General features: G+C 30.8%; 1 non-coding gene and 1 pseudogene across 1 annotated transcript; one reads left to right on the forward strand and one right to left on the reverse strand.

Annotated features, from left to right (window-relative positions):
* Positions 1–25084, reverse strand: part of LOC127899876 (uncharacterized) — a 104727-nt pseudogene extending 79643 nt beyond the window's left edge.
* Positions 25085–25775: 691 nt separating this feature from the next.
* Positions 25776–25884, forward strand: LOC112496047 (small nucleolar RNA R71). Its single transcript, XR_003062479.2, has one exon. It is a non-coding gene; the product is annotated as a small nucleolar RNA R71 (small nucleolar RNA).

The following is a 25884-nucleotide window of genomic DNA, read 5'->3' on the forward strand; positions in this document are numbered from 1 at the left end:
GGATATTATTGGATATTATTGATTTTCCTTTGGGAATAGTAATAAGATTGTAATGTTAAGAGGTTTCTTTCCAAATTCCTCTTGGGATTCTTGGGTGAATTTGGGGTGTTACATAATATATATATTTACAAGCTATTTGTACATCGAATCAAGAAAACAATGAGGGCAAAGTGTCTCCGGCTCTACAATGTCTTGCTGGTGCCCTTATGTTCCTAAAATAATCCACCAATTAATAAAATTAGCTTGGAAGCAACTTTACTCATTTGTTGGAAACCCTTCTATGAATAAAGTATACTAATCTTTAAATTAACTTCATTCTTGTGTAATCCAACTTCAACTAATAATAAAAATGATAGAAATCTCACTCCCTTTAGTGAGAAATCCAACTTGAAAGCTTAAATCACTTCCCTCTCACTCAAATCCTCTCTCTGCATTTCCTACACTTAAATTACTCTCCAATAATGAATGTTCCCAAATGACTTTAGGCTATGTTTGGTTTGAAGAAAGGGGAGGAGAGGAAAAGAGTGAAATGGAGGGGAAGGGAGAAGAAAGGAGCGGAGGAGAATAGTGAAATTAAATTTCATTGTTTGGTTTGACATAAAATTTTATAGGGAAAGGAATTATAAAATAAAATGGTGGTTTGGCGGCGGTCCAGCGAAGGTCTAGCGACTGTTCGGTGATGATCTGATCAGAGTTTCGGTGACGATTAATTTATATTTCTATATTTTCATATTAAATAAATAAATAAATAATTTTATTTATTTTGTTAAGTTTCTTAAATCATTCATTAAATTTAATTAGAATAAAATTATTTATAATGTTAAATTGATAAAATAAAATTATAAATAATAATTATTAATGGCATTAAACAAGTTAAAAGGTTGAAGGGTAATTTTGGAAGCTTCGGTTTCCAACATAAGAGGAATTTAAATTTTTCAATCCTTAGTGTGGAATTCGAATTTTACATTATGATGGATATTAAACTCTAATGGAAATTAAATTCTTATATATTTTGTTTAACTAAACAATGGAAATAAAAATAGAATTTAAATTACTTTTCTCTCATCCATTTTCTCCTTCCATAGAAAACTCTAGAGTAACATTAGAATAGCTTCGAAAATCAAGTTGTGCAAGATTCAAACTTAATTTTTGGCAAAATTCCCAAGCCTTGAAAGTTTTCCCAATTTTTCCCATCATGCTCATGAGCCCTTGCGAAGAAATGGTAAATGCTTCCTTTTTTGTTTTTAAGTTTTCTTTATATATAAAGCTTGTTGTTTAAAGGCTTTACATATAAAACTAAAGAAAATTAACTTATATATTCATACTTTATTATTATAGTAACTTACTTATATTATAGTAACTTACTTATATATATATATAAATCAAGGTATCACACACAAATTATGGTTGAAGCATTGATTCTCTATACAAATTCGATGAGCAAATAAAACTCATTCTCGCGTTGATAAATTTACTAGTATGTAATTTATATGCTCACTTTGAGGGCAAGAAAAGGAAGAAAGATAGAATAGATGGAGTAAATTTACTATCTCAAAAGTGTAGCACAATTGTAAGTGGTTGTAAGGCATAAAAGCGAGTTCTTTACAATCATAACTTAAATAAGTGGGTCGTAACTAAGGGTTGTTTAGTATTATTTTTCAATTGTTATTTTCATGAAACAAAAATGAGAATGAAAATGTCATTTTTAAATTCTAAAAATATGTTTGGTATCATTTTTAAAAATAGTCTTGAAACTGAGAAGAAGTGAAATGCGTTCGGTAGGAATATTTTAAAGAATTATTATTGGAATAATTTCCATAAACTTGATATTAGTAATGTATAATTATTTTTAGGGAAATTATCAGTCATATACCCTTAAATGACACTCGTATCAAACGTGCTACAATACTTTTCAAGTGTATCACTCGTATACCTTAAGTTGATAAAACACTTCTGCCATCCACCAATCTATTAACTTTCGTTAGAAAGTTAACAGAATTGTGGCAAATTGACTATTTCGCCCTTGAAACTCAAAATGAGGTAAAAAGATAAATTTACCCCAAACATTAATGTAAATTTTCAATACACAATTTTTTTTATTTTGTTATTAACAATACATTTTTTTATTAAAAAATATGAATTATTAATGAAACATATTATTAACAATTATCCGTAAAAAAATCCATATTATACAATAAAAAATTATTAACAACATATTATTTACAATTATAGATATTATACCATAAAAAATTCCAGTTGGAGCTTGGAGGAGTAGATCTTCAAAAATTTAGGTTAAATTTTGGAGGAGTAGATTCGATTGTAAAATAGCTTTTTTTTAGGAATTATTAACAATTATCCGATAAATGGGATGACATGTCATTTTTATCAAAATATATCATATGACATGTCATTTTTTATTAGGTAAATGGGATGACATGTCGTTTTTTAAAAAAAGACTAGGTTATCCTTATAATGTCAGCGCTTGCAAACAGCAATTAACAGATTGGTGGACGGCAGAAGTGTTTTGTCAACTTAGGGTATACGAGTGATATACTTGAAAAGTATTGTAGCACGTTTGATACTGGTGTCGTTTAAGGGTATATGGCTGACAATTTCCCTTATTTTTATTATTTAATTAGTCTGATTATTTTAATTTTAAGAATAAATTAGGTGATCTTGTTGATTTTTTTATTTAAACAAAAATAATGAACTTTACATTTTTGATTTAATTCATATATAAAAACATAAGTATTATAATATATATAAAATGAAAAGATTGTTGTGAAGGAAATTGATTTTTTTGGTATAATGATGATGATGATGATGATGATGATGATGATAATGTTTTTGTTGATATTATTTTTAGTTTGAGAGATGGTGGAAGAAAATTATTCATTCTAGAAGTTAATATTGTATTAGGAAACAAATAAAACAAGAAAAATTTATTTTTCTTCTTTCCTTTATTAAAATTGTAGAATCAGTTTTTTATTTTCAAAATACTTTCAAAAAATGAACTGCCGAACATATATTTGATGTTTCCTAAATTCAAAATGTAGAAAATGAGATTTGAAAACAATAGCGAGCGCACCTTAAATTTTTAGATGACCATAACTACAGATGTGACTCCTGTGAAGAGGGTACGTATGCAGCAGCAATAGACAGATGTTGGCTACATGTTATGGGGTGCCAAAATTTTAAGCCAAAGATGCTAGCTAGACTAAGCCAAAGATATTCTAGCTTGGCTTGATTCTAAAATGTTCCATCTTTATCACTTTCTTTACCTGTAAATATCTAGGAATTCTTTAGAGACTGGTAGAGTCTGAGTCCTCTAAGCCGTGAGAGTTCTGCGAAAGGTTCTAGAACTAGGTAGAATGTCAAGCCTCCTGATCGATAAGGCTTTGCACTTAGTGTTTCATTCAAGCAACTCAAAAGCAATTACAAGCAAGTTATCAAGTATTATATACCTATACTATTGTACACACTCTTTTTCTTCGGCTCAATTATTATTTTTTCTCTCTAGCTCTTATGCAAGCATTTATCTTAGCTAGTCAAGAAGCTTAAGACTTATTTAACATCTTCGTTTGAGATATATTTAAGTGTTGCACGAATGTGCTGCCCAAAATACTCATCCCACGAAATGTTGCTAAAGATTTGACTAAGGCATTTAATAGGGAGAATTTTCAGATAGCAAAGGTTCCTTCAATATTTGGTGGTACAGTACTTGCAATAATATCTAAGCAACCCAAGGGGGGTGAATTGAGTTTCTAAAAATTATGCAATACTAAATCGAATCTAGATGCAAATCTGAAACGAATTTAAAGCAATAATAAATAAATCAATCAAAATGTAAAAAGATAAGGGAAGGGAGATTCAAACACGAAGGTTTTTGCGTGGTTCGGGCAACCTCACCTACGTCCACGCCTCCAAGCACACCGGGCTTGAGGATTCCACTAGTCAAGCCTTCAAGGCTTCAAGAACACTTACAATTGACTTCTAAGGTGTCAATTAATCTTTACACCAAGAGATTATCCCCAATCTCTTAACCCAAGTGTATCCAAACACTTACAATCACTCAAACAAAGATTACAAATTTGTTTTTCTCTCACACAAAGTATATGGTTACAAATCGATGCCCAAATGTGAGAATAAATTAAAAGAGAATGTATTTAAGACTCAATGAAGATTATATTCTTGATTATAAACTCAATGATAATGTTGTGATCAACTATTGTTTGAATTTGATTGAGCTTATTTATAGTTGGAGCTGAAATATAGTCATTGACTTTCTGTACAAAATCAGATCGTCGTTAACCGTTAACCGTTTTTATTAGTCTAAGTAACTGTTGAGTTGAAATTCAAATAAACAGTTGACCGTTTGCCACTATCGGTTTGCCGTTAATTTCCAGAGACCTACAAAATAAATTTCTACTATCCGTTCTTGCTAAACGGTTGAAGATTAGCACGGAATGACATTCGAGAAATTATCGGTTAGCCGTTTGAAGTTAACGATTCGCCGATTATTTCCAGTAGCCTACAAAATAGAATAGGCTTATCTATTTGTGTTCAACAGTTCAAAGTTAGCACATGTTTCCACTTTGGAAATTATCGGTTAACCGTTTGATATAAACGGTTCGCTGTTTAATTCCAGTAGCCTTCCCTGCATACTTGCATTGTCCGTTTTTGCTAATCGGTTCAAGCTTAAGGAAATACTCATCTCTAGAGTTTATCGATTAACCATTTCAATGTGAATGATTCACCGTTTGTTTTCATAATCACAGTTTTAATCAGCATTTTGCAGAAAATGTTTTTCCAATTTAAGGTTAATGATTACTCAAATTTTATGAACACGTTTAGAAATATTATACGGCTATTTAATGAAATGTTTATTAAAGAAAAACTCTATAAAAAAATATTCAGAGTTTGTTATCATCAAAATCGTTATAAAGAACATATAATGTTAACAGTACTAGGATTCGATGATATAGATTATTGGAATCACTTGAAATAAATTAGACTTAAAGAGTTAGAAAGTGGAGATGATCATTGAGTCATTAACTATTTTTAAAGTATGCAACATGAGAATCATCTTATCCTCGTTTTTTTTTTCACGCTATTTAAGTTGATGAATTTGGGAAGGTAGTAAACTATTTTTTGTGTGGATGGTAGATCACATGCAAATTATGAAAGAGGTGGGGATGTAGTGACATTTGAAACTACACATAGAATGAACAAATATGAGTTACCATTTGCACCATTTTCTACAGCGGACCATGATTATGGAACCTTGCAGTTTGATTGTGCTCTTTTGCAAGATGAAATAAAGGTGTCTTTCCTTAAGCTATTTAGTATTTGGCTACAAGTTATAGAGAACAACATCTGATATCAATGATTACCAATCATGATCTAGCCATGGATGCAGCTATTAAAAAGGCATTTCCTAACATGTCATCGTTCATGTCTTTAGCATATAAAGAAAAACTTTGGAAAGAACTTGTCTATATTTATTTCAAAATTCAAAGGTGCACTAAAAAATTGCATTCTATAACACATATAAGATAAAATATTTTGAAGTTATGTGGAGTGATTTGATTACAGATTTTGGTTGAGTAATAATGAATGGCTTAGAAATTTCAATGAAATTCGTGAATCATGGGTACCGCTGTACCATTGAGGAACATTTTATGTAGTGATGAACACCTAGGGCCGAATTGAAGGTGCTAGGGCATTTTTTATTGAGTTTGTCTCAACAAAAGAAAAACAATTGAGAGAATTTGTAGATAGATATGGGGAAGCTTTAAAGAAGATTGTGGATATAATCTGGAAGATTATATATGAACATAAGGATAAAGTCATTGATGAGAGTAATTTGATATTGAAGCATGTAGCAAGCATTTATACACGAAATATTTTGACAAATTTTGTGATTAATTGGTTAATTCAATTCATTACAAGTCTGAAGAGGGAGACAATGATGGTGAATTTAATGCTTCTTTGGTTACTTTAAAAGTTCGTTTGAACAATTTATTAAAAGGAGAGCATCACAAGAAGGATACTATTATTTCGTGGGTTTGCCTTCATATGTTGAGAGTTCTTAATAAAGTTGAAATTGATGAAATTCCATCATATTTTAATTTAAGAAAATGGATGAAGGGAGCCAATTCTTTTAGGGTGCATTTGGCATTGTATTGCACTATATTACATTATTTAATGCAAGTGTATCATATTATATTGTATTACGTTACTACTGTAATGTAATAATAATGTACAACGTTTGATATTACATTGTAATATATTAATTTCTATTTTTGCTATATTTGGTGCTACAGTGCATTGCACTATATTAATTGTTTTGGTGATTAATTTAAATTATATTTTGGAAAATAATACTTAATAGTACTTAGAAAAATACTAAATACAAAAGTCTTAAATTTTAAAATTGTTTACATCAGTTTTTAGTATGAATATAAAAAAATCATAATTCTTCATTAAACATATATAAAACTAACAAATTTTAAACTTTTTGGCAATATAGCATTTATTTTTTTAGCATTTCCCAAATACATACCCTTTGAAATAAATATCAAAGTAAATAGTTAAATCAAGTAGGCTCTAAAAAATATCACAACATGAATAAGTAGTTGAAACATACAAGATTCATTCAAAAGTTATCTAACGTTGATAGTATAAAAGTTAATACATACTACAACATAGTCACATATTAATAAAGTAATACAATAGTTATACCATAATTATCAACATGCCTTTGGCAGAAATGAATTACAAAACAACTTATACATATTTTACTTATTTTATAAAACAAATGGTAAAATAAATAACAAAACAATAAACTAAAGTTATGTTCTTCCATATCTAATATGTCGTCCTTATCTCTTTTCTCCTTCTTTTACCATCTCAAAACTAAATCTCCATCTCCAATTCTCTTTCCTCTCTCTCTCTTTCTCTTCTTTTTTCCTTCTCTGTTTTTTTTTGTATCATTCTACAATTTTTCTTTATTTTTTGAGTTCTTTGTATCCTTTATTTATTTTTTAATTATTTTTGCAAAAAGTCACCGAAGATTTGTATAGATTTATAATTCTTATTCCATTCTTTAAGTAAGCTGAAGAAAGAAAATAAGCAAAAATGAGTAAGCAACTGGGTTCGATTTTCTTTTTTTTTTCTCTTTTTTTTTTTCATTTTGTAAAGAATGGCCTTGACAACTTAAAACATCAAGTTATGGAGGAAGCTAAAAATGATAATATAAATTTGTTGTGATGTCATGTAGTAGCTGTAGACCTCGTTACATAGAGGTGGTGGAACAGTAGATGCGGTGTCGTGTCAGAGCACTTGATGACATTTAGTGGCTCTGGCTATATTGATGTCGGTGATAGATTGGGTGAACAAGAATGATTGGATTTGAGAAGAGAATGGAAGTAAAGAGAAGTTATGAGACTTTATTGTTTTGAAGAAGAAAAACTTTTACATTTTTTTCTTTTTGATGGTAAACGCGATACCCCCATAGGTTTAGTTTAAGCATCTTTAAGTGTATTATAATGGCAATGTTATGCGTTCTAATACAAAGTTAGTTTTTAGCCAAACATAGGGTTATATTAATTTAATGCTACGTAGGATCGTAATGTTGTGTAATGCTAGGTGCCAGACACACCTTTGGGGTAATGGATGGACTAGTTGAAGGCAGCAGGCATGAGTGTTAAGAAGCATACTACCTTAGACATTTGTGTTGTATGTTTACACAAGTATAGTTTGTTGCTTCCAAGAATGAAATATTGTACAAAATGGTAATTGAAGACATTGAAATGCTTTTCATAAAAATATTAAAGGAAATCAGTAAATTGATTAAATCTAGTAATGACAATCAAGTGTCTACTCCAAAGAATGAAATATTGCTTCCAAGAATGAAATATTGTACAAAATGGTAATTGAACGCATTGAAATGCTTTTCATGCAAATATTAGAGGTAATCAGTAAATTGATTAAATCTAGTAATGACAATCAAGTGTTTACTTCAAAGATTCAAAAGAAAATTTGAGAGCTATATTTAGCCAAGTACTACTTCAAGATCCATACATAACATATATAAAAGGCAGGCCAAAAGAAGGAAAAGCAAGTACTAATAGTAAAGGTAGACTAAAGAGCTCAATTGAGGTGTCTTCAAGGCATTATAATTGAAAATCTATAGATTGCAAAGTGTCGATAAATAAAAGAATTTGTAAACAATTTCTGGATGCGTAAATGAATACTGTTGAGCCAAGTATGTGACTAATTCACTTATCATTTAAATCAATCATTAGATATATATATATTTATTATATTTTAAACTAATGCTTCCTTTTGTTTTCTCTTCTTTTTTCTTTTAATGATTGAAAGTGTAATACAGAGTGCTTGGACGCAAGAAAGTGAAAGGAAAATGAAAGAAAAGTAGAGAGATGTTTCTAAAAATATATATTATTTATTCTTGATTATAGCTGATAACAAATTGAGTGTTTATACTCATGACTCCAGTTGTTACAATTTGTTATAAGCTAAAGTGTTTACTTAATTGAAGATTGACAAATTAACTGTCTATGAAAAATTAGCAGCACTCTTTAATCAAGTGTATGACTCCCTACTATATCTAAACATACTCTGTAAGCACATTCACTAACATCCATTTTGAAGCTAAACTTTCCTGGATGAACATTTAATTTGCTTCATAAAAAACAAAACTGATCAAATGTGAGTGCCTTAGTAAGAACATTTGTTGTTTGATCTTCACTTGGAATAAAATATGCAACAATCTTTTTGGTAGCAACTTTTTATCTGATGAAATGAATATCCAGCTCAACATGCTTAATTTTTGCATGATATACTGGATTATAAGCCAAAGTTATTGCCTTTTGATTGTCAGACAACATGATAGGTAAATTAACAAGCCTAATATGCAATTATCAAGCAAAGATTAAAGCCACACAACTTTAGATGTGGCTTGAGCTAAAGCCCTATATTTAGCCTCTATGCTTGACTTGGATATAATTGGTTGCTTTTTAGATGGCTAGGAAACAAGATTTGATCCTAGATAAACAGCATAACTTGCTATGGATTTCTTGCACCTCTATCACAAGCCTAATCTGAGTCACTAAAACAATTCATCTGCATACCAAAATATATTGATCCTTTTAAGTATTCAATAGCCTTTTACATGCTTCCTAATGATTAGCTGTTGGTGAAGCTAAGAACTGACTAAGTTTGTTAAATTGGAAGGCTATTTATGGTCCAGTTAATGTCATAAATTACAAAGCACGAATAATGCATCTATATTATGAAGCTTTGGGAATAACAACACTGGGAGTAAAAACACCAAAACTCTTAGTAAGAGGATGACTAGTAGATATATATCTAGAAACAAGACTACACTCAGCCATGCTATATTTAACTGAAACATTTACAATATCTTTAGCCTGAGAAAGATGTAATCCAGTAGTCTCAGTAACTTCTATGCCAAGAAACAAATATTTAGATCTCTCAAATCTTTTAAGGCAAATGTATGATGCATATCAGTTATCAACTACTGAACAAGAAGTTTATTAGATCCAGTAATGCCTATATCATCAATATAGACCAATACTAACATGACCATTCTTCCATTTATAAAACAAGTATTTTCTCTAATCTTAGGTTTAGAAACCCCACTTTAAAACCATAGCAACCTTTAACCTATCAAACCATGCTTTTGGAGATTATTTCAAGCCATAAAGAGCTTTCTTTAGTTTATAGATATGATGAGATTTTGATGAATTAACACAACCTTTAGACTGTGCCATATATACATCTTCAACCAAAAAAACCATTTAAAAATGCATTCTTAACATCTACTTGATTAATTGCCCATCTATTCACAACTGTAACACTTAGAACAATTCTGACAGTGGAAGCCTTAACAATTGGATTGAAAGTTTTTGTATAACCAACCCTATAGGTCTGATGAATTCCTTTGGCAACTAAATTTGTCTTATATCTAAAAATAAAACCATCAGAATTATATTTCATCTTAAACACCCATTTATTACCGGCCACTTTCACTAGCTGTGTCGGTAAGACCAACTCCCTAGTATGATTAGCTTGAAGAGCTTGAAATTCTTCTTCTATAGCCTTTTGCCACTTTGGATCAGTTAAGGCTTGTGGAATTGAGGTGGGTTGTGATTGGTGACAATAAGAGCAGCTAAATAAGATTTAGGGTTGTAAATACCAACCTTTGGTCTAGTAACTAAATGATGAACTACTAGTGGTGGTTCAGGTAATACATGAGGTAGTGAATGGTTGTGATCAGAACTGTTTAGTGAGGAAGAAGGAAGATTGACCTCATTGTAGAAGCATGAGATTGAAGATCAGTAGCCGAGGAATCTTCTATCGGAGCATGAATTAGGGAAGCTGAAAATATAGACTGAAAAGATGACTCGATAGAAGACTTTGAGGAACTATAAGGCTGCATTATACAAGAAAAATCTATGCCATATACATGAAGAAAAGAATTTTAATCAAACACTACATGATTAGATGCATAAACCCTACCAGAGGAATGTAAGCATTTATATTCCTTATGAAAAGAACTATAGCCAAGAAAAACACATTTTTTAAATTGGAAGGCAAGTCTGTATTTATTGTATGATCTAAGATTTGGATAACTTATTGTATGGCCTAAGATTTGGATAACTTATTGTATGGCCTAAGATTTGGATAACAAGCACAACCAAACACTCCTAGAATGGAGTAATTAGGTGGTTGATAAGAAAGTTTTTGATGGGGAATTATCATATAATATGGGAGTAAGAAGCCTATTAATGAGAAAAACAACTATATGAAAAGCATTCCACCAAAATTTTAATGGTAGATGAGCTTTAGCTTATATGTGAGGCAATACAAACAATATGCCAATGCTTTCTTTCTATCTAATATTGTAATCATAAATATAAGGATAAGGATGTCTAAAATGAACTCGAAGATTCAGCATGTAATGAAGTAAACTTTTAAATTCACATTTCCAATCAATTTGAACAGTTTTGATGTGTTTATGAAGATGCTTTTCGATGAAATTTTTGAACTCATAAATATCTAGAGCGCATCTGACTTAGCAGCTAAGGGAAAGATCCAAGTAAATTGACTAAAATCATCTAAGATAGAAAGATAATAGAAGTTACATGAGAGAGACCTTAAAGGTCTGCGTATAATAATTGTAAAGATTCTATGGTTTTGGTTTTTACATAATCAAAATGTAATATGTGATTTTTTCTTTTCTTGCAAGTATTACAAAGCTTTTCATAGAAAGCAGCAAAGCCGTTACAAGTCTTTATTACATTATTGAGAGTATGTATTACAATATAATCTAGTCTTTTATGCAAGAGATTAACATTAAGAGAACCTGCAGTTACAAAGAAAATAACAAGGACTAGGACAATAAGCAAACAAATACACAAATTTATTTGAAGAAGATCGACATATTAAGGCTGAGTAAGGGCTTTGGACTTTATATATTCCTTATGTTACAACTCTTTTAAGCAAGATGATCCATGTACTCCTAGCCTTGACAAAGCACAAATGTTTAAGAAATTCAACAATAACATTATTGTCAACTATTAACTTTGAAACAGTGAATATATTTTTAGTAATATGAGGTATATGTAAGACATGATTCAGAACTAAAGGTTCATATGAAGTGGTGGCAAGCAACACAGGTCCAAAATGCTAAATATACAAAGCAGTACCATTTCCAATTAATCATTTTTTAGAACTAGCATATATTTTAGACTTAAAGAAGCTTATCAGAGTCATTTACAATGTGATTTGTGGCTCCACTATTAATGTGCTAGGACAGATCTTTAGCTATTTTTGGAGTAAGAGCAACTAAATGAGTGTGCTGCCAAGTTGGAAAAGTACCACTTCGTCCAGGAAAGCCATGAAATCCAAAAGAGTTACCACCAGTTGTGGAATAGGCAGTAGACAGAAATATAGAACTGTAAATGAGGAAAATAATAGGATCTTGATAGACCATATTGCCTTGATATCCTAATCGTCTTGGCATAGAAAAACTACTATCAAATGGGGAACTAAAACTTCTTGAATGTCCATTAAAAGGTCTAGTTTCACCATTGTTAACAAAAGAACACGAGTAACCTCTGCTATAATACCCTTAACTAAGTCTGAAAACACATAAGAACCACCTCTAACATGATTCCTTTGTGGTATGAAGACTGAATTATATCTACTCTTGCATTTATTTACTCTATTTCTTGGTGGAAAACATATTTGATGGATGATATCAAAGGCATCTCCACCACCATTTTCTCCTTGGCCACCTCCAGTATTAAAACCACTATAGCTAAACCATTTCCGTTACTTATAAAATTCCTTTGATTACCATCAATATTCCTTCCAGCGTATTGATTCTTTTAAACTATATTTGCAGACATGTTATGCATAACATCACACGTAATCTTGCTTTTTTTTTTTTCAATTCAACTCGATTCTTGTGATTCAGCAATAAAAAGTAAAGTTCATCAAGACTAATCTTGTCTCCTCTGGCTAACATAACAGTAACTAAGGGTTCATAATCTGACGAATCTAATCCTATTAATACATGTTACATAAATTTATTTAATTCAATAGATTTTCCTACTAAGGCCACATTATCAGCCAATCTTTTTATTTTGGCAAAGTAGTCAGCCATCGGCATAATGTCTTTCTTTAGAGTTTGAATTTGCATTTTCAAATTCATAATTCTAGCTTGAGATTATGAAGCAAACATACTAGTAAAGGAATCCAAGAGCTTTTTAGAAGTAGCAAAATAGATTATTGTATTGAATCAAGGACATCATTCAACTCAAAAGGAGTTGATCAATTTTGATCCAAGTAGTAAAATTAGGACTTACCTCTCTTAAAGTAGATCCAGAAGATGAACTAGCTCCTATGGCAGTATGAGGATGAAATTGCTTAGGACACACAATATCGCCATTGATAAATCTCTCTAAATCGTTGCCTTTGATCGAAGTAAGAAATTGTGTATGCTGCATGATGAAATTGTTTTGATCAAGCTGGATTGGTGTGACAAAGCTATAAGAGGAAGAATTTTGAGAATATATTATTTATTCTTGATTACAATTGATAACAAAAACAATATTTATACTCATGGCTCCATTTGTTACAATTTGCTATAAGCCAAAGTGTGCACTTAACAGAGGACTAACAATTAATTGTTTATGATAGATAACCAGCACTCTTTAATCAAATGTGTGACTCCCCATTATATCTAGACATACTCTCTAATCACATTAACTATTGGTTCATATTGTTGTTGAAATACATGTTGGTTTTAACAATGAGAGGGTTGCAAGGCCCTATTTTATATTGAGGTATATATTATAATCTATAGTTGCTATTAGAAAAAAGCTGCAAATATTAAATAAAAGTTAATAATATATAATAAATATAATTTTTAAATAACATTTTGATAGAATTATTAAATATAAAATAGATTTTTCTATCATTTTAATAATTCTATCAACAAGTATAAAATCAAATCAACTTAACATTTTGATAGAATTAATAAAGGTAAAAATCATCTTAATTTCCAAGCTATGATAACTAATGTTTACCAAATACTTTAGTGTTGTACCTTTTAAATTACAGCTACCCAGCTTCAATCCTAAACAAGACCTAAATTACCTAACTTGAGATATGAGGAAGTAGGGAATTAGTATTGATTGATTGATAAGGTAAAAATAACTATTCGATACTTCCTTATCAAGATTTTTTTTTAAATGGCAAAGAATTTATGATTATTTATACTGTCCTGATTAAAGAACTGGCTGAGATATCATTTTATCTCTGTTTATCAAGTTTGTCTTTAAATATAACTTTTGCAAGTGTTTGTTCTCATGAAGCAAGATTCTCTTACAAAATTTTACATATTGTCTTAATATTTTATTGCTTCTTTCATTATGATTGGCCCAACTAACAAAAATACTTGTGCCTTGCTTGAAGTTCAGTTGTCTAAGTGTCAATTTTTTGTAGTGTAATTTTGGCTTTCTTAATAATGCTAATGCTTCCATTTCTTATATTTGGGCAAACTTAAAACAAATTAGTTCTTAAGCATGCCTTTGTAAAGTAGAACCAAAAAAGTGCAAAATGTGCGATTGAGGAATTGTGATAGAGGCCATCATAAAAAGTGCACATTTGACATTAGTAGGTGGCACAACATCCAACTTCCTGCCTAGTTTTGAGTGAACTAAGCTATCTTAGCTACTTGGCCAATGCTCTTTTGAGAAATATCAACACTAACAATTTTTTCAGTAGTCTATAGGAAAGTCTAATAAAAAAAAGTCTAGTATTACTAAAAAAATGGTCTTTACTGACATTGAAATAGAGTTAGTAATTACTTTCAGTGAAACTTGTTAATTGTGTCAATAATATGGTAGTTAGAAAAATAATGACACTTGTTTGTAGTGTCACAAATATGGTGTCAGTAATTACTATTATTATAGTATCACCAATATTTTGACACCGTAGTGGTAGTAGTTGTTGATATTGTATTAGTGTCTATAATTATTTTACCATGGTATCATTATTTAATTTATTTGAAATTTTGAATTGGCTCAATGCTTATTGATTTATTGGTAAAATTAAAAGGCACTACAAAATAACCCAAAAAAAAAACTCGATTTGTATTAAAAAATCTTTCATTTCATATTTAAATATTATTAGTATACATTACAAATGCCAAATACTTCAATAAACAATATATGAGATATCCTACTCTCGTTACTGAATAATCTAAATTAAATACATAAAAATTTCTACCATCCAATCAAATGCCTACTAATTGTGGCTAAATTTAACAAATTTATAAGCTAAATTAAGAACGATGATTGCCTTTCACTCTTTGAACATAAGTAGTGTAATTGTTTTATCTCACCAGCAACTCCTCTGGATAGGTTAGGATACATGGAAAAGAAAAAAACAAAAATTGGCTGCCAATTCCATTGCAACACTAACTAACAAACAATAGAAAAACAATGGTTAACAAAAATAAACTTATTTTGCTCCAAAAAAAATATTCACAAGCTATTTACAAATAAACTTAGTTATTTCAAAGGAAAATTATAGGAAATTGGATTAATTTACACTATAGTTTATTGGGTCATTAAAAATTACAAATAAGACTAATTTAATTAATTATTTTGTAAATGCTATGCCATATTTAATCAATTAATTACCAAAAAAATTAATGGTAGTGAAATCATCAGCGAAAGAACAAGTTAAATAGCTTATGAATTGCGTAAGTTCCCCAATCTCTCTCATGAGTTCACCAAGTTCTAAACTTATAGTTAGGAAAACTATCGGAGCCTACAAGGCTACAACTTGGTATTCAAGAAACTTGCAAGATATAGTATCCTGATTAGGTAGCCCTAGGGAGGTTTAACTATGATCTCTTTCATTGTAAATCAAAAGTCTTAACTACGCAATCGAACCGTTTGGGTTATATGAAAATAACATGAAAAGTTCATAGTTCGACCTAGAATATCTCAGCCCATTGGCATTCATAATTCACTTCTACGAACATAAAACCAATTAAGTTCCAACTTCTAAGGATATACAACCAAAAGCTATTTTCCACAAACTTTTTGGGAGTTTATAAAGAAAAAAAAAGGCAATATGCGTGAAATACACCTTTCCTAAATATAGTAGCCCATCTTTACTAATAAAGAATAAAACATGCAAAAGCTTACACTTTTGCAACTTAGATGAAATATGTGATATTGTCTGAGCAAAATCTCCTGGAAAGAAAAATCGTTTCTTCAAACAAGGTAAATCCATCCAATATCCAATGATTTTACTCACGAAATATACATCATTGATGGACGGTAAAATGCATATTATGTTGGTCACTATAATTAACCCAGTTGTGGTAACATCAAGACAACCAATAGTAAACAATCGCGGTCTGGGTAGTCATGGATTTCTTTTATCCTGTAAACACAAACAATAATGAAATAAAAATTAAAAATACAACAATGGAGTACAATATAAATATGAGATCACCACTGATTTAAATTCACTTTCATCTAAAAAAAGTTATGTTTCCTTCTATTTGTAGAATATCAAAAACTGTAAGTTGCATATACCCAACTCTTCAAATAATCATCGAATAGACTTATCACCGCCCTAACCTCCTTTCTCCAACTGAGAAAATGTAACTGTCATTAGATGATTATATTAATTCCATACATAAATTCTGAAACCAAAAGCCGGAAATTTAAAAATAAGCTTAAGAAGACAAAAGGAAGCATTCTCAACGGTACTAACCCTTTAGGTTTGTTAAGTGCAATATACACTTTTGGAGGCAATTTATTAGGAAGACGTTTTCCATTAATGTAAATTGACACGATTTAAAAGTGTTTGATTTACTCTCAAGTATAAGAGTGTCTAGTTATAATATATCTCGGTGAGTCCGAGGTCGATCCACAGAGAAAAGATTTAATTTGTTTATTTTATTTTATCTAAAATTTGAAAATAAAACTTAAATATAAACAACTTAGTTTAAATAAAACTATGAAATTGAATTAGTTAGGGTTGTGGATTCACTCTTAGTTGTAAATAAAACTTAATAAATTCTTTTTGCCATTTGTTTTAGATTTATTACCCAAAAGATTAATTATATAAATTATTATTATTTTCCCTTTAATTTTATGATGGATTAAGTATTCATTGTGCCAAAATTTAATTTGTCTACAATAAGTCAAAATACCATTTTACCATACCTTATATTTTGATAAAAAGAATTTATTGTGCCAAACTCCCTTTTTTGTCTACAATAAATCAAAATCTCATAATATAAAATATGTATAAAATTAAATAGAAAATAATTTAATTTATAAAATTAAAAATAGAATTTCATTAAATCATATTTATTTCCTAAGAGTTTCACTTTCCCCTAAATATTAATATTTAGCTAAACAGTTTTTTATAAAAGAAATTACTAAAATTGAAAAACACATAAGTAAAAATGGAATTTGAAAATTGAAATGAAACTAATTTTATTGATTGAAAATAAATTACAAAGAGAGATGAGAAGAAGAATTTGGGGGAAAAGAAGAGAAGAGAAGGTGTGGAGAGGTGTGTTCACCCCTCCTCTATTTATACTAATACATGGTAAATCCACACCACACAAATAAAAAAATCTAACTACATCTTAACCTTACTTTTGTCCCACTAATAATCCTACTAATAAAACATAAACCTAACTTATCCACTTAAGCATATCCAACACATTCCATTAACAATTACCATACCTAATATGATAAAAACTTATAATTTTACAATTACCACATTTACCGTGGTAAAAACGTAAAAAAAAGTACAACAAAAGTCTTGGATCCTCCTCGACAATGACATAATTTCTCGGACTTGCGGAATCCAAATTTGACATCCATGCATTTGTTCGGAGCCTCAAATTGCATGAAATTATTATTTTTCCCTAATAAACACACAAAAATACAAATCAAATATTTAGAAAAATAATTAGAAATTCACAATATGTTACACAATTACAAATATAAAATACATTAATAAAACAAAATAACATTTTTATCCCTTAATAAACATACAACTTTTAACACTAATCACACCCCCCAACTAGCTTATTGCTAGCCCCTAGCAATTAAAGCATTATATTAACTTAAGATTTACAAAATTCACATGCAAGTTAGTAGTTGTTCATCTATCCTCTAAACTACCAAATAAATAAACTCTCCAAATTTTTTTTTTTTTTAACTCTTGGTCATCCACTCATTATCCAGAATATCATAAACCTTCTTTTGTGCTCAAGTAATTAACACAATACTTATGGGGTTTTATTAAAAGAAAACAACATTTTCATTCTAAAACTCATTAGAAATTCCATCTTTAGGCAGTAGATTATTCAAGGTTTTTTTTTTTGCATTTTTAACCCATGTAGCGAGCTTTAGGTCAGTGACTTCCAGACCAGTTAACCTTGAGGCACTAGGTGTTGAAACACTCCTACGAACTCAATTACTCGGGTTTTTAATAAATAAGCAAACAATATATCTATAACCCATGTAGCGAGCTTTAGGCCAGTGACTCCCAGACCAGTTGACCTTAGGGCACTAGGTGTTGAAACACCCCTACAGACTTAATTACTTAGGTTCTAGATATAACAAAATTAAATTCATTCAATTTTTTTCTTTTTTTTGTTTTTTTATTTTTATTTTTTGCAATATACACTTTCTACCACCTTAGATATTATTCCTAATAAATCAAAAGAACTAAATGCTGTAAAAATTTTAACTTACAACCCACTAGTATGTGTCATAGTGTGTGTGTGAAGAATGATTTAATAATACCTGTTAAATGAGTAAACAACGAAATAACTTTATAACCAAATGGAGGAGAGTTCACAAATTTGAGTAATTCAAAGAAAAGGGAACAAAAACAACTTACTATGAATTTTAAAATCAAAATATAATACAACAAGACTATTAGGATGCGTCTCAAAAGTTGTGACTCTTTACATAGCCATCCTAGACAAAAAAAAATTGTTGTTTTTGGTTTTTTTAAATACTAAAATTAAAACACCTATTTACAATTTACGTCAATTATCCCTTCCCCCCAACCTAATTTAAACATTATATACATGCAGAAAGATGAAAAAGATAAAGAAAACATAAATAATAAAAGAAGAAATAGGAAAGATCACACCTGAACAACCCGCTGAAGATGCGTTTCTAGAGTCCCTACACCCCATATTCTGCCATCTTCAACAAAAGCATTACTAGGATTTGCTATATTCCACATCTGTCAACTATTCCCTCCCCCAAACCTGAACAAGATATTGTCCTCAATGACTTAAAGGAAATAAGTAGAGTTTAGAAGACACAACCTCATAGCTCCAAGAAGATTGTTACAACTGAAGAGTTAAATCCAATTTGTACTTCTTACTAGGGCTAGGGTTACCATCATTAGTCAATCATTCCAAGGCCAAGGTCTTAGGATTTGACTCTGGTTTGTAAGCTTGTAAAAGATCAAGTAACTCATTAGCAGTAGAAGCACAAACAAAAAGATTTTTCACAGAGATTGAAATAAAATGATTCTTAATTGCATGGTTAATGAATGTGAGCAACCCATCAAAAAAATTATTAACATTTTGTAAACCGATGGGTTTTTTATGGATGTTTAAATGGGCCCAAGATGCAAATGTAATCAATACCTCTAAAGTTGCAAGATCTCCTGGCAAGAAAATGAAAGCGTCAGCATGATTTAACATCTCAGTTATTCGTTCTTGCATACTTGAGACAACTAACTCTTCTCCAATTGGTACATCAGACTTGCATCCTAGAGGTTTTAAGGCTTGTGGAATGATACCTAGTACCTAGTTTCCTCTAATAAAAACAGGTTCTGAGACAAGTTTTGATAACCCACGGTCACCTCCTCCATATACAAGGTGCAGTTTCCTCTCAGCTAAGGCACGACCAAGATCTACAGCTGCTTGAACGAACTCTTTGTATTTTCCATAATGAAATCCAGAGAGCATACAAATGTTTTTGAATTGTCTACTCGAAGATGTTGCCATTAGAATAATCTTAAAAAACAAGATGTGAGTGGTTTGGAAAAAGAGTTCTTATTTAAATATCTGAGTGACAGACAAAATGAGAAACAACTGTAAATGAGTTGGTGTATTTGTCAGATGACGCGTAAAGCTCATGTCTCAATTATTCAAAAGCAAACAGTAAAAAGAAAAGCAAACAGTGAAAAGAAAAAGTAAAAGAAAACAAATCATGATTAAATACAAAATCACACCATTAAATGCAATAATGCAAATGATAAAAGAGCAATAAAGTAAAAGGATATTTACTGGTAGTTGTGATTGTGGCTCACATCTTCCTCTGGTTTTACGTCCAGTAACGGCTTGAACACCCTCTATGGGTTGAGGATAGGCTTCCCATCCAATTTTCTTATAAATTGGCAAACAAGGTCTTTTTGAGTCAGATTCCCAAGACTAAACTGTGCACTTTCGTTTTGGAATAGTCTCCATAACCTGTGTATCTCATATTGCACATGTCTGCTTCGATGCGTCTCAAGAGATCGTAAGATATGATCCAACGATTCTTTACTCATGCCATCTTTGAAAAATTTAATTTTATCTTCTCGACTATCAGAAACCATTCCTAAAGATTTACAAACTTCTAGTCTGCAACTAAGTCATACACAATTATGACATTTTGAGCCAAGTCGTTTAGCTCTCCTTTTCTTAGCAAACGTACTTTTACCAAAACCAGGCATGTAAGAAACAAATGGATCAGAAAACTCACCAGCTAATCAGACCTTTACTTCAATTAACCAACGAATGTTAGAAGGAATGCCATTGATCATTAACAAATGCAGTCGTTCACAATGAGCTTTGTAAATTTTCCTGAGGGCATTCTGAGGGAGAGAATGAAAACGCTTATGCAATTTATGTTGTATTTCTTCCATGCTTGATTTTGAGATTTCAATTATTATGGGAAACTGAGAATACTGACTTAAGAAGTCACAGAGTACTGTTATCCGCCATTTATACGGGAAAATAAATCAAAACACACCAAAATCAAATATTCGTCCTCTCATTGAGTTAACCTCAAACTCCAATTGAAATTCATATATGCCACGCTCTATTGCTTTGAGTTGTCTTTCTTGATCCTCAACATAGGCCACTAATTCTGGTGGTTGTCATTCCCAAATTGGATGTGATTTACAGCTTTGTGTCAATCTTCTCAAGTGAAATTTTATTCGCAAAAGTCTTTTAAGATGTGTAAACAAAATATTCCTTATTGAGGTACTCATGATGTATGATGATGAAGAAAACAAAATTATTAAACACACTTAAGTAAGAAACATCACAACGCGTATCATTCAAGATAGTCAAACAATTCAAACGATAAAACAACAGTGAAAAGTTAAAATACTCATTAAAAACTTAATCAAGATTTTGTGGGTCACTCAAATTTATCTCGGTGCTTGGTTCACGTGGTTGGTATTCCAGATAGGGCTTTATTCTTTGACCATTAACTTTAAATGTGACACTGTTTTTTGGATTCTCAATTTCTACAGCCCCATGTGGATATACATTTTTTTACAATAAATGGGCCACTCCACTTTGGCTTTAACTTTCCTGGAAACAAATGAAGATGAGAATTATAAAGCAACACTCTTTGACCAATTTCAAATGTTTTTCGAAAAATTCTTTTATCATGAAAAATTTTTGTTCTTGCGTTAATAATTCTTGAATTTTCATATGCATCATTTCTTAATTCCTCAAGTTCATTCAATTGTAATTTCCGCACATTACCAACATCATCCAAATTTGAATTAAAAGCTTTAATATCCCAAAATGATTTATGTTTAAGTTCAACAGGTAAGTGACAAGGTTTACCATAAACTAGCCGATAGGATGACATTCCTAAAGACGTTTTAAATGCAGTACGGTATGCCCAAAGTACATCAGTCAATCGAAGAGACCAATCTTTGCGGTTTGGGTTAAATGTTTTCTCTAAAATTTGTTTTATCTCCCTATTTGCTAATTCAACTTGACCATTTGTTTGAGGATAATAAGGGGTAGCAACTTTATGTATAATTCCATATTTTTTCATTAAAGACTCAAATAACTTATTACAAAAATGCCTACCTCCATCACTAATAATGTCTCGAGGGATTCCAAGTCGACTTAGAATGTTTTCTCTTAAAAATTTAACGACAGTTTTACTATCATTATTTCGACAAGACATTGCTTCAATCCATTTTGAGACATAATCAACTGCCACTAATATGTACACAAATCCAAAAGATGGTGGAAATGGACCCATGAAATCAATTCCCCAACAGTCAAATATTTCAATTTCAAGTATGGGGTTTAAGGGCATCATGTTTCTTTTAGTAATTGATCTTAATTTTTGACAGTTTTCACAAGTTTTGCAAAATTCATATGTGTCTTTAAATATGGTAGGCCAATAAAATCCACTTTGTAAAATTTTAGCCGTAGTTTTTCTTGAAGAAAAGTGTCCACCGCATTCTTCAGAATGACAAAAAATAATGACTCTACTTACCTTATTATCAGGAATGCATCATCGAAAAATCTGATAATAGCAATATTTAAATAAGTAAGGATCATCCTAATAAAATTTCTTTACTTCAACCAAAAATTTATTCTTCTCCTGAGTATTCCATTGCGAAGGCATTTTACCTATAACAAGGAAATTAACAATGTTAGCATACCATGGTATTAAAGTAACAAATAATAAAAATTTATTAGGAAATGAATCATTGATGGGTGTTATATCAGTGCAGATTTCAGATGTGAGTCTTGATAAATGATCAGCAACGACATTTTCGGCACCCTTTTTAACTTTGATGGTGAGGTCAAATTCTTGAAATAACAAAATCCAGCGAATTAGTCTTGGTTTGGCATCCTGTTTAGTCATCAAATATCTCACAACAGCGTGATCAGTAAAAACAACAGTTTTAGAACCAAGCAAATATGAGCGAAATTTGTTTAATGCATACACCACAGCAAGTAATTCTTTTTCAGTTGTCCAATAATTCATTTGAGTACTATCCAAAGTCTTACTCGCATAGTGAATCACAAACGACTTACGATCCATTTTTTGTTCTAAAACAGCACCAATAGCACAGTCACTTGCATCACACATTAATTCAAAAGGTAAAGACCAATCAGGAGATTGCATAATAGGTGCAGATGTCAAAAGGCAAATTATTTTCTCAAAAGATTTTTGGCAATCATCAATCCATTCAAATGGTGCATCTTTTAATAAGAGGTTATAAAGTGGTTTAGATATGACACTAAAAGTTTTTATAAACCTCCTATAAAATCATGCATGCCCTAAAAAGGATTGCACATCTCTAACTGTTTTTGGTTGAGGCAATTTAGATATGACTTCAATTTTTTCTTTGTCAACTTCAATTCCTTTAACAGATATAACATGACCCAAAACAATTCCAGAAGTAACCATGTAATGGCATTTTTTCCAATTTAAAATGAGTTCTTTTTCAACACATCTTTTTAAAACGTTTTTCAAATTATCAAGGCAATCATCAAAAGAATTCCCAAATACTGTCAAATCATCCATAAAGACCTCTAAATAATGTTCAATCATATCAGTGAAAATACTTAACATGCATCCTTGAAATGTTGCAGGAGCATTACAAAGTTCAAATGACATTCTTTTAAATGCAAATGTTCCAAAGGGACATGTAAATGTGGTTTTTTCTTGGTCTTCAAGTGCTATAGGAATTTGATAATAACTTGAATACCCATCTAAAAAGCAGTAGTAGGGATGTCCAGCTACTCTTTCTAAGATTTGATCAAGAAATGGTAAAGGAAAATGATCTTTTCTAGTGGCTTCATTTAATTTCCTATAATCAATGCACATGCGCCAACTAAATGTAATTCGTGTTGGAATTAATTCACCTTTTTCATTTTTAATAACAGTGATTCCAGATTTTTTAGGTACTACTTGTGTAGGACTTACCCACTTACTATTAGAGATAGGGTAGATAATTCCCGCATCAAGTAACTTAAGAACTTCTATTTTTACTACTTCTTTCATGTGTGGGTTTAATCTTCTTTGAGGTTGTTGACATGTTTTAGCATTTTCTTCCAAATTGATTCTATGTGTGCAAATTAAAGGATTAATACCTTTAATGTCATTTAAAGTCCATCTAATTGCATTTTTATACTTTTTAAGAATAGATAGTAACTTACCTTCTTGGTCGCTTGATAAGGTCGAAGAAATCACAACAGGATAAGTTTGTTCTTCTCCAAGATAAGCATACTTTAATCCCTCTGGCAAAGGTTTCAATTCCAATTTAGGTGCTTCTTGTTGTTCAATCTTTTCAATAATTCCAAGCTCCTCAAATTTTGGTTTCCTATCATTAGTTTGCAAAGTCTGACAAGAATCAAACAACAAATTTATATTAGAAGTATCATGTTCAAGTTGTTTACTTGATTCAATTGAATTAACCAAACAAATATCACTAAGTTCAGAAAAACTCCCTTTTTGAATATTCTCCTCTATACAAGATTCAAGCAATTCATTTTGTTCATCAATCTCATCTTCATTCTCATTCTCCTCATTAGGTTGCCTACACATATTGAAAACATTCAATTCCAGAGTCATATTTCCAAATGACAAATTCATTAAACCATTCCTACAATTCATCAAAGCATTAGCAGTTGCTAAAAATGGTCGACCCAAAATTACAGGAATTGGTTTATAATTATTCACAACAGGTTTAGTTTCTAAAACTATAAAATCCACAGGGTATATGAATTTATCAACTTGCACTAAAACATCTTCCACTATTCCTTTTGGTATTTTAATTGATCTATCGGCAAGCAAAGTGTAGTTGAAGTTGATTTTAACTCACCAAGATTAAGTTGAAGAAAAACTGAATGTGGAAGCAAATTAACACTAGCACCAAGGTCTAACAAAGCATGCTCAATTTTGTGATCTCCAATAATACAAGAAATAGTAGGACAACCAGGATCTTTATATTTTAACTTATTATTAGTAGACAGAATGGTACTTACCTGTTCAGCCATAAACGCACTCTTTTTTACCTTCAATTTCCTCTTAACAGTGCATAAGTCCTTTAAAAATTTGGCATATGAAGGTACCTGCTTGATTGCATCTAACAGAGGAATGTTAACTTTCACTTGCTTAAAGATTTCATAAATTTCAAAAGAGTGGTTTGATTTCCTTGGTTTATTCAATGCATGCGGAAATGGTGGTTCAAATGGAACAATAGTTATTCCTTCACTAGGTGTAAGTTTATCTAGTTCTTCCTTACCCTTTGATTTTTCATTTTCACAAGGTTCAGGAATAGGCCGATCAATAACCTTACCACTACGAAGAGTTATAACTGACTTAACATGGTCCATGGGTGCATTTTGAATCTTAGGATTTGGTTGTGGTTGAGCTGGAAATTTTCCTTTTTATTGAATTGTGAGTGCAGAAGCAATTTTAGCAAGAGTATATTTCAAATCAGAAAAAGTTTGTGCATTTTGATTGTTAATAGTATCTTTCTTCCTAATGAATGAATGCATTGTATCTTCCAAATTTTTCCATGGTGGTGGAACATATGGTACATAAGGATGAGTATTTTGAAAATTTTGTGGAGGTGGTGCTTGTGAAGATTGTGCATTATTATTATTCCTCCAACTGAAATTTGGATGATTTCTCCAACCAGGATTATAAGTCTGTGAATATGGGTTTGGTTTATTAAAAGTGTTGATGACATTAGCTTGATCATGCAAACATTCTTTGAGTGCAGGCAGAGTGGGACAATCTTGAGTGAAATGATCATTAGAACTACAAACATCACATGCAATTTCTTGAACATATTTTACTTGATCACTTTTTTTATTTTCCAAAGCTTCAACCTTCCTAACTAGGGATGCAAATTTTGCTTGTAAATCATGATCTTCCCTAAGGTTGTAGATTCCTCCACTAGATGGAGATGGTTGTGGTTTATAAGTCAATTCAAAAGTTCCAACAGTATCCCAATGTTGTGCATTTTCAGCTAATTGGTCAAGGTAATCTAGTGCATCTTCAGGATTTTTATCTTTAAATTCACCATTACACATCATTTCTACAACTTGTCTAGTTTGTGGTATTAAGCCTTCGTAGAAATAAGTGACCAATCGCCAAGTTTCAAAACCATGGTGTGGACATATGTTAAGCAATTCTTTAAACCTATCCCAACATTGGTATAATGTTTCTCCATTTTTTTGAGTGAAAGAAGTGATTTTCCTTTTAAAAGAAT

The sequence above is a fragment of the Citrus sinensis genome, chromosome 9, assembly GCF_022201045.2.
Source record: "Citrus sinensis cultivar Valencia sweet orange chromosome 9, DVS_A1.0, whole genome shotgun sequence".
Taxonomy (NCBI): domain Eukaryota; kingdom Viridiplantae; phylum Streptophyta; class Magnoliopsida; order Sapindales; family Rutaceae; genus Citrus; species Citrus sinensis.